This window comes from Numida meleagris, unplaced genomic scaffold, assembly GCF_002078875.1.
Source record: "Numida meleagris isolate 19003 breed g44 Domestic line unplaced genomic scaffold, NumMel1.0 unplaced_Scaffold244, whole genome shotgun sequence".
Classification (NCBI taxonomy): domain Eukaryota; kingdom Metazoa; phylum Chordata; class Aves; order Galliformes; family Numididae; genus Numida; species Numida meleagris.
In genome coordinates, this window is record NW_018364243.1 from 324,506 (window position 1) to 340,220 (window position 15,715).

Consider the following 15,715-nt stretch of genomic DNA (forward strand, 5'->3'; position numbering starts at 1 on the left):
AGCAAAGCAGGGAGCAAAGCAGGGAGCAAAGCAGGGAGCAAAGCAGAACGCGGCCGGGACGCACTCCCGGGGACACAGCTCCTGCAGGCAGCACTCTGCACTGCAAACCTGCAGCACCGGTGGGGGGGGGTGGGGGTCACTACTTTTAGGAGCTGCCTATGAGGACGTGCTCTGAGAATGCAGCTGTGCAGCGCAGGGTGGGCGCACGGGGTGCAGGACAGGGTTCCCTTTTGCTCAAAATCGATGTTGTTTACGGAGGAGAAATGAGATTCTGCTGCAGTTTCCAGGCGAGGCTGCAGCGCGGGGCTGCGAGAGGCGGAACCTCCAACCCCCCCCACCGTGGCACAAGAGAAAACCAACCAAAAGCTGTGGGACAGCGGCTGCCAGTTCTTCCCCCTCCAAAACCATTGGGGACACCCAGAGCACCGGGCTGCGCTTGGATTCACGGAGCAGAACGGCAGGGCCTACACAAACACAGACCCACAGAGGATCCACAGCCCCAGTGGAACAGGGCAGCGGCCAGAACACCCCCCAGAATAGGACAAGAGTGACAGAGAAGATGGGCAGGAGCATCCCAGCACCCCCGGGAGCCCCAGGGGCGCAGTGGGGCACGGCGAGGTGACAGCACTCTGTGGGGGGATGAAATCCCAGCCAAGGGCAGCCTGCGTCCCAGCACAGGACAACGAGGCACAGAGATGAAGCTTTGCCTGCACTGCAGCCTCGAGCGGGGAGAGGTGGAGAGGTTGAACCTTCCCCTGGCACCGAAGCGCTGCTCACATCAAGGCCCCGATGCTGCAAACCACGGAGCCGTAGCACGGCTGGGCCGGGACGGATCTCACAGCTCATCCAGCCCCAAGCCCCCGCCGTGGGCTGCTTGCCATCACAACATCAGGCACCAGATCGGGTGCCCAGGGCCCCGTCCATGGCCACGAGCACCTCCAGGGATGTGGCACCCACAGCTTCCGAGGAGAAGGGAAGCAGGAAGCTGCTTACGCATCTTGTGTCACCTGCACTCAAAGTCCAGAAGAACGGCACCTAACCTCCAGTTAGCTGAGCAGAACGCTGCAAGGCTGAGCGAGGCAAGAGACAATCCTTCCTCACCAGTGCTAGCACAGGGCCACCCAGCCTCCGCTCCTTCTGGAAGGGAAGAACAGAAGATAACAGCTCGGACACGAAGCACACACCAGCTCAGTGCTGGAGTTACTTCACCGCCTGCAATCCAGGGGCTGGTAAAACTCTGCCACCAGGACACAGACCAACTAAAGCTCCGATAACCGCTGCCCTGGGCAGCCTGGATCTCGTTTTTCCCCTCCCAGCCTCACTTGGTGCCCGTCCTCCTCGCCCATAGGAGGCCCAGAGCTACCCCACAGCACTCGGCACGTGAGCTGCAGGCAGCGTTGTCCATCACGCTGAAGGCAGAAGCAAGTCATTATTTCCAGCCTCCCCGGTCCGCATTTAGGCAATGATTTGTGCAGGCTTTGACAAGTTGGTTCCCTGCCTCCGAAACCGGGGATGCAAGTTTGCACTTGTGGGGCTCAGAGGTTAACGTCTGAAAAGCATTGCTGGATGGAAATAGCAGCACGGCCATCCTAAGAGCCTGGAAGCAGCTCCTGGAGCGCTGGCTGCAAGGGGACCCTGTGCCACCAGGGCTCGGGGCCTGCACCCAAACACCCCCAGACCCAAAGTCTTCCAGGCCAGCCCACACCGCAGCCCGCAGCGACGCTGCCCCACGGTGAGAGCTGCGGCACCGAGCGGCAAGAAGAGCTGTAACGCGCCCTGCTGTCACACGGCTCGGTGCTGGAAGTGCTTCAAGGCTGCTTAAATCACCCTTGTACGCATAAGGTTGTGTGGGATGAGGTTGGGGATGTATTTATTTCATCCACAAACAAGTCTCATTGCCCAGCACGAGGCATAGTTACTGGGGAAGGAGCTGCTGCGTCCCCCAGGGCAGGCGGTGCCGGCTGGAGATCTGTCCGTCCGTCCCACCCCAACGTGAACAGCACGAGGTTGGCAGAGCCCCAAGCCCACGCTTCCAATGAGGATTAAAGCTCCCTGAGAAACCAAAGAAACGGATCAGCCATCGCTCCTGGGGGCTCCGATGGCCCTCAGTGATCAGAGCGGGGAAAAGCAGAGCAAAGCAGAGCAGAGCAAAGCAGAGCAGAGCAAAGCAGAGCAGAGCAGAGCACCAGCTCTGCCCCAAAACAGGGACCAACACGAGACAAGAGCTGCAGGTCCTGGGGCTGGCTCATGCTTTACAGACTCAGCCGCTCGCTCACTACGGAGCACGGCTGCTATGCACATAGATGTGCTCAGATTTATATCGCATTTACTCAGGATAAATCACTTCAATAAATTCTATTCTTAAGAACAGGCAGAATTAGCAGATGATTGGATCCCGGGATCTCTCACCCTGCTAACGAGTATGCAAGGAACCCACGGGCTGCCTGCAAGGAGCAAACCCGAAGCCCCATGGCAGCAGCCCCCAGAGTGCTGGGCTGCTCACCGGCACCCGTGGCTTTGGCAGAGGACGGAGCTGGTGCTCAGCAGCGCTCTCAATGCAATGCACAGCGTGCAGGAAAACGTGTCAACGTGAGCTTGGCTCCCCAGAGCGCATCTCTCTGCAGCGCGTCTCATTCCCACCTCCAGCTGCAACTCACAGCTCCTCAGCAAAGCCACTGCAGCCTCACGAGAGGACGCTTCCACAGGCAGGACAAGGGCACACTGCACGTTTCTGCAGCGCCCGCGAGGCTTCTGCCGATTCAGATCCTTCACTGGGAGGGATTGCATGGGCTTTGAAAAGCGAAAGTAATGGAGTTCCAGCTGAGGCACAATAAAACCAAGTACTCTGCTCCATGTGCTGCGAGGCAGCGCGCTTTAAACGTCCACGCTGGGCAGCCCGAGGCCTCACCGACAGCAGAGGGCTTCCACCGAGCTCCGGAGAACTACGAGACGTTGCTGTGGAGCTGAGTATTGCTCTGATGAAGAAAGAACTGGAGACAATCTACTTTACTTTGAGGCTTCGGAAAATCTGAGTCGAAGTGTGAAGGCGGTGGTGCAGACACCGCATCGGTTCTGCGTGCAATCCACCACGCGAGGAGACCTATGGGTCTCCAAGCTCAAACCTGGCAGGAGGTCTCTGATGATCTGAAGCGGTCTTTTCCGACCACAGTGACTCTACGAAGCCCCTGCAAAGGGAAGGCATGCAGATGGACGTGAAGAGCTCTGCCCTGGGCAGAAGTCACACCGCAGTGTCCCCGTGCCTCAGTGGTGCAGCAGAGAGGCAAGGTCCTGGTCCCCCCAGAGCTGTGCCAGGCCACGGCAGAGCCCAGCACGCCTCCACCAGCTCCGTGCTGACAAAGGGTGCTGAGATTTGGAGGCACACAGCCACCCCCGGCCATCCTGGGGACGCCCAGCTCCATGTGCTCCCCAAAGGGCCGCTCTGCTGTGGCCCTTCCCTACGACTCTGCCAAATCTGCCAGGAAACAACGAGTATGGGCGAGACGCCGGGGTGGGCAGCAGGACAGGGTCCTGCCTGGCACCTTCCCCTCGTGCAGGTTTAGCACATGGCTCATTCCCCTCTGCTCCTGCACTCAGTACTCCCCAATCTGATAGGAAAACGCTGCCTTTCCCACCATCACCACCCAACTTCTCCGCTGCCCGTCTTCCCCCCTACCCGCGCAGGGATCCCAGTCCCTGCTGCCTGGCATCGAAGCACGATGGAACGCAAAGTTCCCCAGAGCCAGAAGCGACGCTCGGCTCCCGCACAGACAGGAGGATGCTGAATTTAGAGCACGCTCTTTACCCACGTGAACGGGCCCCTGGGTCCCGCAGGAGCTGCGGGGGACGAGGCTGCAGGCACCGGCTGAGAGCTGGATCCTGCCCCTGCTGCCCAGCTCCGTGATCCGCTCTGCCCGCGGCGAAGGCCGGGCTGGGGCGCTGGGCTGGGAACCAGCTCCCTTTGCTTACCTCAGTGATCAACATTTTCCGTTTTTTAAAAAGTTTCGTTCTTCCTGCAGATATTAAAGCCAACCCATATGCCGCTTTCCCCCTGGTAAATCAGTCCATAAAGCAAAGTGGTCCCAAAGCATGTTAACTAACCCATTAAGAACAAAACCAAGCCCGTTATCCTAGTCTAGACAGACACCTAGGGGCAATATTTTAGCTCCCTTAAAACGAATTAGATGTACTACACGCATCAACAGCAGCAATGAAAGACCAGCCTTCCTGAAAAGGATTTCCCCCAGGACGCGTGCTGGCACCTCACGGAACCCATTTCAAAAAAAACTTCCATTTGGAACCGGTTTAGGAGAAAGAGACAAAAAGCAGGATGCAGGTTTTCAAAAGCACTTCTGGCATTTACGGGTCCTTTCATCCGAGATGCTCTGCATCTTTTCAGATGTGTGCAAAAGGGTTTCTGAATTGGGCTGGAGCCCCAGGACGCGGGTTTGGCAGCACGGGAACAGCCACAGTCCCACTGCTCTTCTTCAGTATTGCTCCCCACGGGCACGCGTTCACAAGCTCACGTCCCTGCAAACATCCCACGTCCCACCAAGTGCCCACAAGGGCCCTGATCCGTGCCACGATCCAGGTACAGGCAGCTGGGTTTTGGTTTGTAAAGCTGTTACGGACCCGTCCCAGCCAATCGCTGACAAGGAGCCGAGATGAGAAAGCGGCCTCAAGCCAAGGTTTGCAGATGCAAGTCACGGTTTGCAGAAGTAACGAGCAACCACGCCCTGGAGACCAGAAGATCCGATGCCCCCCGTGCCCCCCCCAGTGCTGCTCCTGTTGCCCCACGTCCAGCTGGCCCCACAGACAGCCCACACCCCTGCTTCACCACGGGACCCCAACCAGAGCACGCTGCCCTTGCACCGCCACAGAGCCCCACCAAAATCCTTCCCCTGCCATCTTCGGAGGGCAGAGATCCCTGGCTGCTAACTGCTGAGTGCTGGGGGCCAGGGCTGGCATGAAAAACGCTCTAAAAATAAGGCTCTATTGTTGTGCTTGCATGTGACTATTGTTACTGCAGGAATGCCTGCGCCCAACGCTCTGACATCTGCGTCTTGCAAAACAAGCTGAAATACTTCAAATCCCAGTGAATGCTCGGCTGGATGCAGAAATTGTTCTGCTGCAAATGTGCCAGCACGGCCCCGTAGCACGGCTCCCCTCCCCAGCAGGAACGCACCCGCTGGTTTCCCAGCACCAGCACATTTATGGCTCATTCCCATAAATCAGAAGGATAAACTTTACATTAATACGACCACAAAATTAAAGCTGGAGGTTTGCACCAACTATGAAACAAAACCGAAAGAGCTGCAGAGCCACCTCCTAAAAATAGGCTGAAAGTGGAACGGAAAACAAAAGCAAACGGCACGCTCTGCCGACGCGTGCCCAATGCTACCACGCACCGGGTTGCAAGGGTGAGCTGCAGAACACATTGTGAGCAGGAGAACCGCTGGAGACGGGCACTGGGGACACGGCCGAGGGACGCAGTGCTCACACAAAGGGCTGCTTGGCTTCAGGCAGAGCAGCACACGGCTGCGGGTGGGATCAGCTCTGCGCCCTGCCCGTGTGTGCGTTACCTACGGACGTGGTCAGGATCCGGCCCCGCTGCGCTCCCGGCCCTCGGACGCAACCGGCTGCCGCGGGTCGAGCCGCTCCGCTCCCCAGAGCGACCGCGCAGCTCCCAGCAGAGCACGGAATCCCGCGGCCCAGCAGCCCCAGCGTGCAGCAACAAGCCCGAGCGGGCTGCAGCCGGAGGCACGGCGTCTTTCCACCGACGGGCAGCGGAGAAAAACCTGCTTGCATTCCTCCCCGGCCCACTAAACCGGGCAAAGAGTTTTCGGGAACGGCGGAGGACCCGGAGAGGGTGACGGGTTTTGTAAGGAAATGACAACGCCGAGCTGACAGCGGGAGCAGAGCCAAGCGGGATCGGCGCCGGGAGGACCCCCACGTTCACCAGGAGGGAGCAGAGCCTTCCTGCGGGGAGCCGGGCCCACGGGGAGCGCTGCGGGATGCACACGCGGCCCCACGCGGCTCCCAGGCTCCGCGCAGCTCCCAGGCTCCACGCGGCTCCCAGGCCCCACGCGGCTCCCAGGCTCCGCGCTGCCCACGCCAGCCAATGCAAAAGGCTGCACGGAGAGAGGAGTTAAGTTTTTTACGAGCCTGAGCTACATGGGATTAATTCTCCCAGACTAATGAGTCACAAGGCCATCCCAGATCAATTTGGGTAACTTTGTTGAGACCTGGGAGCCATGCCAAGAGCATTAACAAGCAGAGCCGCGATACAAACAAGCCTATTCAAACACAAATGGTGCTCAAGACACTAGACCGAGCCCCAAGGACAGGCAGTACACAGCTACTGGGAAGAAGAGATAAAACCACAATAAACGAGATTATTATGGATGGCTGCACAGGATCTGTGCTGTAGCATCCGTCTTACTACAGAGGAATATACAAGATCGCAGGCAGGCTCAGCGCAGAATCTGAAATTGCCACTGGGAGCTGGAAGAACTGGAAGGGGGAAGGTTCGCTGCAATGAAAAAGCAAACTGCTGCTTGATAAGCACGAGGGAAGGAAAGGCAGACCACGATGGCCATTTCTCGGCCACTACCCTAAAAAGAAGGAAGTGTGAGGCACTGCCCCAAGCTTTCAAAAATAGTAAGAGATTTCCCACTAAAATGCAAGGAAGGAAACATGTTGCTTTGAGACTGTTCCAGGAAAGGCTCCTTATTCTTTTCCTAAGTGCGGCCATTAACAGCTCTCTGCCTGGCGTTTCCTGACCATCAGGATGAACGCAGCCGAGATTTGCAGCCACAGAGCGGCTGCACCCCAAGCAGGCACAGAGGGGGACCCGGCTCCTTCCCCGTGCACCCGGCTGGGTTTGGTGCTGCCCCGGATCAAGGCGCAGCGCTGCTGCGATGGCACAGAGCACGGCCCCCACCAAACCCACCTTGAGGTGCGATAGAAACGAAGGGGACCAGTTTTTCCTTTTTAGCAAGAGCGGCCACTTGAGCATCCCGGCCGTGGTGTCGGTGTCAGCCCCACACGGGAGGCAGAGGCCCGGCTGCCCAAGCTGCCCTTAGGTCCTTGCAGATACCCACTGGGAGCGGCTGCTGACTCCCAGCCCCAGCCCAGTGTCCGCAGGGACTCGGGGAAGCGGCTCATTCCTCCCAGCTCTCTGTTCACCTCCTCATCACCAGCTCCTGCAGGCCCAGAGATGCACTGAGAGCTTTCCAGCTCTGCAGGGAGGAGGCCACGGGGAGCGGGAGCGTGCAGGCTGCTGGGAGTCCCAGGCTTTGACTTCAGAGTTATTCTGGGGTGCGAGGGAAGGGGTGAGAATGTTTGCTTTGTAACCAAAAAGCTACAGGCGAGCTTACAACTGTCAGCTGGGAAAGAACGCCAAAAGCCGACGCCGTAAAATCTGCTTTAGAGGCATAACACCCTGATACTTTATAAGCTTGATAAAGTAAACCCAACTGTATAAACTGGAATATTGGCAAGGAGCTATCACGAGGTAAATCTCCAACAGACATGCGGTATTTAACAAGTCATTACGAGTTAACCTACGGCGCGCGGCGAAAGCAAAGTCCAGGCGGGTCCCTCCGTGCAGCTCTGAGCCTCGAGCCTGCAGAGCACGGCCACAAGACATCCCCAAACAACAGGGGTGCTGGTGAGGAGCAGTACTGACACAGCACTAACTACATCCTCACTTCTTGCCTGCAAGAGCCACCCAGCAGCCCCGGAGCTGCAGCCGCCGTTTGCAGGAGCAGGACCTTTCCTAGCAGGCACGGCCTGGAAGGGACTTGCAAAGCAGCCGGCAGCACACGGAGGAGCAAAGCGACAGCCCAGCTGCAAAGAAGAGCGTTCCCACGTGCTCTGGGAAAAGGGTCAAATCTCACATGAAGCAGCAGCAGCCGCCACCAAGAGCTACTGTCCTCCTCTGGACACGCACGTGATGGGACGGGGAGGCATTGTGGGCGTCCTGTGAGACGTGAAGCTCCAGCACTGGATTACCAGGGCCCCGAGGCAGCGCATCAGCCAAAGGCAACCGGGCTGGGACTAGAAAAGCTTTCCCTTGGAGTAAGATCAACAAACCCCCCGGGCTGAGAGCCCCAGGCAGCCGGAATGCTTTCCCCAGCACAGCTTCCACCAGTCCTCCCGGCCACACAACTTACAGTGTTTATAACTCTTCTAAACAGTAACAAGTTTACTGTTACCATAACAAAAAGTGTGATTCCTTAACCTCGCCTGCACGCCGGGGTCTGGCAGGATAAGAGCCATTACGGGAGCCCGCTCGTCCAAGATCCTCCTCGCCCTGGCCAACCTCCAGATCAGATCTGGCCGGGCCTCCGACGTGGGAGAGGTGTTGGAGAGGTCCCACGTGGCTGTGGTGCATCCAGGTCCCATCCATGCTGCAGGGTGGTCTGCACATCACGGGCAGCACAAAGGGGAGGACGCTGGGGGTCACACGCAGCTGAGGGGGGGACGCACACAGGGCAGGGCACGGGGGGGTTCGGACCTCTCTGGAGGAGGGGACTCCCCCACCTCTCTGGGCAGCTCGTGCCAGGGCGCTGGCACCTCACAGCAAACAAGTTGTGCCTCACGTTCAAACAGAACTTCCTGGGGTTTATTTTGTGCCCATTACCCCTCGTCCTGCTGCTGAGTGCCACCGAGCAGAGCTGGCTCCATCATCCTGACCCCATCCATCCTTCAGATATTGATCAGCACTGATCAGATCCCTCCTCCCCTTCTCTCCCCCAGGTGCACAGCCCTGGGGCTCTCAGCTTGTCCCCACCAGGAGCTGCTCCAGGCCCCCACCAGCTCTGCACGCCCCGCAGGGCTCTCCCAGCAGTTCCCAGTCTGCCTTGAACTGGGGAGCCCAGCACTGGGCCCAGTGCTCTGGATGGGACCTCCCCAGTGCAGAGCAGAGGTGTGAGCAGCTCCCTGCCCTGCTGGCCACGCTCTGTGCACTGCTCCCAGGGAACCATTGGCCTTCCTGGCAGCACGGCCCTCTGCTGGGTCAGCCACTCCTCCCAGCTCTGGATCTTAGCAGAATTCCTGGGGGTGCACCCTTTCCTTTCATCCAGGGCATTGATGAAGATGTTGAACAAGACCTGTCCCAGCACAGACCCCTCGGGAACTGCCTTTGGAGGACTGCCTTCCCTCACTAAGCCTCGCCAAACATCGCCAGAGCAGCCGTCGTTGGCACAACAAGCTTTAACATGAGCAAGGTTCCTCTAGTTAAATGCCAAGTATCAGATTCCTAATACAAAAAGGCATCTGTCCAAAGGGTCTAGAAGCCTTTGATGAATACGAGACAAAATCCAACATAAACCAGCAAGTCAGCAACTTCCTCAGGCAAGAAGATGGAGAAAGACCATTTCTAAATCATTGTCCAATTACTCACAAAGCCAGAATCGTGCTTCCCCTTCCCGTTTCTGGTAAGAGACACCGAGCCGAAGGACCCCGGCAGCGGGCAGAGCAGGGCTCCTCGGCACCTGGGTGTGATTTGGTGGGCGCACAGAGCAGCTCCTCAGCAGCAGCGAGGCTCAAGCACGGCTCATCACGCACCGGCTGCAGCACAACATCTCCAGCTTAGGGGGAGCAGCACAGAAGTCCCTGAGCCGGAGGTCAGACCAACTTAACTCCCAGCACCGCCGCCTCCGCGACGAGGGCAGACCCTGCTCCTCCGCTAAGCCCAGAGGTAGAGGGAACAAAACACCCTCAGTGTGAACCCAGAGGGACACGAGGCGGGAGCAGACCTGCACCCGGCACTGAGCCAAAGCACCACGGCGCAACCCCCCAGCCCCACAACCTCCAGCCACCCCGTCTGCTTCCCTCCTTCGTGCCACAACCAAACGAACCCTCGCAGCCTGCGGACAAAGGCTCTCTGAGCAGATTGCCAGGTGGGATTCGTTTTGGCATCACCCTCAGCAGGCTCAGGATTGCAGCAAACGGAGCGCTCCAAAAGCATCCTCCAAAAAGCGCCCGGCAGCCTCGGGTCGCCTCGTGCTCCTTCGTTAGCGGTGATACATCCTCGGGTACGTGTGCCTTCCCAGCAGGGACAACGTGCTGCAAGAGATCTACTACAGGAGAGAGAAATAATTCAAGTTTAAGAATGGGAGAAAAACCTCAGAGAGCCACTGCTTCTCAGCGAGCAGAGATAACGACCGCAGAGCTGCGACAGGCCTTAGAGAACACACTATTTTATCTAGGAAATGCCTAAGTGACCTGGAAACTGAAACCCATTTCCTGAAATTATTTAGTCGCTAAAGAGCCCGCGTTTCAATGAAAGTGAGAGGAAAAAGCTCCCGAAAATGAGACTTGGGAGCCCGAGTGAAACTGGAACGTGTTCTCCCCGTGACTGTGTGTGAACAGCTCCACGGGAAGAGCCGGGCCGGGGCTGCATGGCTCTCCTGGAAGCGCTGCCTACGGATAAACCCGTGTCCATGAATTAAAGCCACGGGAACGGCACCGGCGGGACCTGGGGGGGGAAGGCCCGGAGCTGTGTGCACACACGTGGTCATAAAGGAAAAATATTTGGTCCCACCTGTTATTATTTACGCCGCATGTGGGCATTTTTATTTATTCAGCATTCAAAGGCGCACGCACTTTACGGCGCCGTTATTTGATACGCGAGCCCTAAAATCAGAGGGGAGTAAGAAATATTCCAAACACGAGCCACGTCTGGAAACCCGGCGCGTTGCTCTGAGCTGTTCCACCAGAGCCGCTTTCTGCCCTAGGAGCGACCGCGTTTCAGCGGCAAACAAAGCAACCCCTTCCTACGTACGGCTTACACCCATCAAAATCTCACGCAGGGGATGGAAGCAGAGCCCGAAATGCGGCTCATGCCAACGGCAGAGAGCGTCCCAAGAGCAAAGGGAAGGCAGCAGAGGGCAGGGAGATGAAAAGCATCCAGGGGAAGGCAGGAGCGGCAGCGCAGAGCTCCCGGCACCTCCATCACAACGCGCCCACTCAGGGCTCCGTCCGCGATCACGTCTCATCACGTCGGCTTTGCTCGGTGCAGGCACAGCTGCGGGTGATGAGCAACGCTCTTACATAAACTCCTGGTAGGGTGCACGAAGCAGAGACTCCCAGTGCTGCAAAGCGTGCGGCTCGACTTGCTCGGCCCCGTTGGCAGGCGGTAAGCCTGCACTGCGCTGCGGGACGCTCGCTGCCTCTGCCCTCACGTTTCTGGGCCTCGACAGCTGGCCCAGGGACCGGCCCCCGCTGCCCCCGGCCTCGTCTCCCTCTGCTCCTCACCCAGTCCCGTTCCACCACCACACAATAAGAAGGGGACATTGCTGCCGTGGGGACAACGGGAGAATGGCCAAGCCCACCCACAGCTCCATTGCAACGAGAACGGTGCAGGGGGAAGAAACTCCACGGGTTGTTACAATTGCAGTGCAATGGCAACGCGCGGCCACGCAGCCAGCAGCAGCCCGACCTCACGTGCAGAACTGCCACGGATCTGCAGCATCTTCAGCCAGGGGCACGAGCAGCAGCTCCTCTGCGAACCGGCCCCGCTTCACGCGCTCCTTTAAATCACCGCGGCACCACCTGCTCTGCACCGCAGAGCTTCGGTCCCGCTGCCTCCGCCGACTCAGCACCAGCGAAAGCATTTGGCAGAAAGCACAGCGCCGTGCTGCGCTTTAAGCCTGGTTTACTCACGTTGGAAACAGTTAAAGGGTATAACACGGCTCAGCGCAGTTACTCAGGTATAAATACACTCAGCTTATTCCCCGGCACTGCCAAGTCCGCCTCCAGCCAAGTCCTTAATACGCTGGAGTTTGCGAAAGGCTGCTTTCGGATTTTTTTTAAATATTATTTTTAATAGTAACAATGGTATTCGGAGCAAGGTCTCTGCCAGCTGGGGCTGAAAACAACTCTATGAGGAGGAAAAAAAAAAAAAGGAAAAAAAAAAAAAAAAGAGAAAGCTGCATAAGAGCCGCGCTAGCAGCAGGGCAGCACGTTCCCAAAGGCAGGGAAGCGGGGAACTTCGCAGCTTCGCTCTTTAGAACCGAAAGCACAACGAGCATTTCATAGCAAAGCAGCTTGAGGAGGGGGGGAAAACACCTTCGTGGCGCTGCTCCTCCAGGGCCTGCTCGTGGCTGTGCCTCACAAAGAGAGCTCAGAGGCGAGGCTGAGCGTGCACGCAGAAATCCCCGCACGGCCCGGGCGCTTTGTTTGCTCGCCAAGCAGCTGGCACCGCGTCTCCTGCGCGAGGGTGGGACAGCAGAGCAGCGTTCCAGGCCGCTGCAGGGCTGGCTCTGCCGGCAATCCCTGCGAGCTGAGCGCGTTGCTGCTGTTGGGAAAGCGCAAGAAATGGCTGCGGCGGCGTCCTGGAGCTCAGCTCTGCCCTGGTCCCCGTGTGGGGCAGCAGCCCCTGCTCGTGCACGGAGGGAGGAGAGCTCACCCCCGCCAGCCTGGCCTCCCAGCTGAGCGTGCGAGGCTTGGAGGGAAGAGCTGCAATCCAAGAAACTTGTTCCGCTCGATAATTAGCCGGCACGAAAGCTCGGCTTAGCCCTGGTGAAACCACACTGCGTTGGAGCTGTTTAAGGCACTGAATTAATCATGTTTTAAAAACAAATGTCAAGCTTTGGCACGCGGCACAACGCAGCGCGTGCTGTACAGAGGCTGCTGTATGGCTGTGTGTGCTCACGCGTGCCCAACCAGGTGTGGCAAAGGGGTGGAAAGAACAGCAAGAAACCTCCTGGAAGACTACAAAGCTGAGCTTCAGAGAAACAATTAAGGTAGGCTCCCAGCAGCCAAGACTAATTGCAGCCAAACACGAGGAAAACACCAGCTCTGCAGAGGGGAACGCGACCGAGCAAAGAACATCACCCCGGGGCTGGGCTGGGACCCCCCGGGGCTGCGGGCACAGAGGGGACACCCATCTCCTGGGGACTGCGAAGGGACACGAGCTGGGGATGATGAGATGGGGCGTTGTGTGGTGGATGAGAACCTGCAGGGTGCTCTGAAGGCAGGCAGGCTGTCACTGTGCTTTCCTCGTGCTCGCGGCGTGCGGTTTCCTCCCCACCCAAGGGTGCTGCCTTCTGGCTCCCCAGGGACACCCAGCCCCGCTCACACCTCCGCTCAGCTCTGCTGCTCTGCACCTGCCCGTCGTGCTACGAGTTCCTTGGAATGGAAAATGAGAAAAAGAATTACTCTGAAGCGCAGGGGGGAAGGAAGTTGCAAGAAGCAACAGTCCCGAAGGTCTGGTGCAAGACGGGTTTTCTGCCAGCACTGGAGAGCCCTCTCGGAGTGCGTGCGTTGTATTCGGGTGCTGAATGCTTAGAGGAGGAGCAGGTCTGGAAATCTGGCCCCAAGAAAGACAGCAGCATAAAGAAAACCCAACAGAACGCAACGCAGCATCACACGTGATGCAGCAGAAAACGAACCCAAAACAATGCCCAAGCAAAGAGCAACTCTGCTCACGCGTTCTGTACAAAACTACGTGCACCACGAGGACGGCCCCACGCGTGCCGGGCGGGATGTGGCCCCGCTGTCCCCAGCACTGTGCACACCACAAAAGGCTCCAGCAGCTCTCGGCCGCCTCAATGCACAATGCTGGCGGATCTCAGCGTGTCCCGCTGGGCAGAGGGCACTGCTCTCCTCCCCGCAGCCAGCCCAGCGCTCACACCGCCGCGCTCAAACTTCCCCCTTTCAGAAGAGGGGAAGGAAGCCTCCTGCCTGCCCCACACCTCGTCCACAGACCTTCCCGCAGCCCTGCGGAGCCATCCTGCTCCCCCAGTGGAGGTCCCAGGGGCTCAGAAGACCTCGATGAGAAGTTTTAGTCTTGGAGCCACGTCCCTTTATTCCTGCCCGCTCCTAGGCTGCTCTGGCTGTGCCACATGGGCTGCAGCTCTTCCAGGCTCACCAGGCAGGCCACAGCTCCACCAAATCGCTGAAGAAGGGCAACGAGAGCTCACCAAGGCGTGCACCTACCAGCAGCGCTGAGCACGGCTCTACAGGAAGTTTGTTTTCACCCGCCAGCTCCATAAATCACGCTGGGAAAAAAATCTGAGCACCAAATACACACGGTGGGAAACGCTGGAGAAGACTGGAAAACAAGGAACCTTCAGAAAGGAGAAATTCGAGCAAGAATAAGTACAAATTAATGCCAGAAATACCCCTCAGCGCAGGGGAAAGTTACATTGGAATGAAATACAAAAAGCAATTGGAAGGTTCGACTTATTTAAAAGCTTCTGTAATGCTTTTCCTTCTTCATAACCTGGGATGCAGCGCAGAGCCCCGACCCCAGAGCTCGGGGGAACCACGTCCAGCTCAGAGCTACCAGGGGATTCTGGCAAAGTGGAAGGGATTCGGGAGAACGGAGCTAAGCAGCTGGAGGGATTGATTTACAGGGAAAGATTAAAATAACTGGGCGTGGAGCCGGGCTGAGCGGTAAGGAAGGTGGACAGAATCATTTTTAGCTAGTTGACAGGCAAGTGCCAAAAGGCAGAGGAAGTGTTTAGCATGCTCCAATTAGGCACAACCAAAGGACTGGCACACAATTAAGGAGATTCGTGGCTGTACTGTAAAAGCTCTGAAAGCGGTGAGCTCTGCTGGATGCCACGCAGGCTCCCACTTCTTGACTTCCAGGGAGAGGGGCAGAAACAGCAGGCGCTGCTCGGACAGCAGAGCACCAGGAGGGGAGATCCAGCTGAGACGTGGGAATTCTTTGCACTGCTGCCCAGAGAAGCGTGGGTGCCCCATCCCTGGGGGTGCTCAGGGCCACGGGTGAGAACCTGGGTGGGTGATGGGGGTGGGAGCAGCCCAGGGCAGGGGGCTTTGAGGTCCTTGCAACCCAAACATCCCATGGCTCTGTGATCTTGAAGGACCCTTCCAACCCAACCATCCCATGGTTCTGTGATTTCCAGCGCTGAGCTGCTCCCACCAGCAGACCCTTCTGCTTTTGGGGTTGGTTGTTCTAACACCAAAGGCAAACAAGCACTCCAGCACTCCCCAGCCCACAAAGCGACGGTGCTTGGTGACACTAATTACTCCACTCGTGTCAGAAAAGGTAAATGTGATCTCTCACTTCAAAGAGCAAGGAGCGAGGACGTTAACTGATTCATTTTCTGAAATCTGGCTGTTGAATCTACCTCCCACAGACTTCTCCGCTTTTAAACAGTGAAGTTATTCTTAGTCTCCACCGAGAAAATCCCAATCCAAAAAAACCATCCAACAAAGCCCATGGTTCAGAACTGCAGCTGAATTCCCCTCCAGAAACGACTGCGTTTTAGCGACAACTATTTTTAAAGCAGTTTGCAAAGAACCAGACAATCCCTTCAGACTTCAGCGCTGCCGGCCAAAAAAACGCCCCTACTCAACAAGCGCTGCAGCGAGGCAAAGTAAATCGGGAAGCCTGCTGAAGTGCTAGCAACGCCTTCGTGTTGTGCTCCTCCATGTTAAATTGGAACGCCGTCGTTAGAAGGGGCCTGAGCAGGGAGAGAAGCGATAACTCCACAAGGAAAGATAACGATGGGACGCGGCGAGGAGCGGGAAGCACAGAGCAGAGCGGGGAGAGCTGTGCAGGACGAGGAGTGCTCGTTGTCGTGTCACACACCTGAACCAGATGATCTCATTTCACAGGATCACAGAATTGTAGGGGTTGGAGATATTGATCAGCACTGATCAGATCCCTCCTCCCCTTCTCTCCCCCAGGTGCACAGCCCTGGGGCTCTCAGCTTGTCCCCACCAGGAGCTGCTC

General features: G+C 57.6%; 1 protein-coding gene across 1 annotated transcript in view; it reads right to left on the minus strand.

The window, feature by feature from the left end:
- ATF7 (activating transcription factor 7) overlaps nt 1–15,715 on the minus strand; it is a 53,957-nt gene that overhangs the window by 36,650 nt on the left and 1,592 nt on the right. The window lies entirely within an intron of this gene.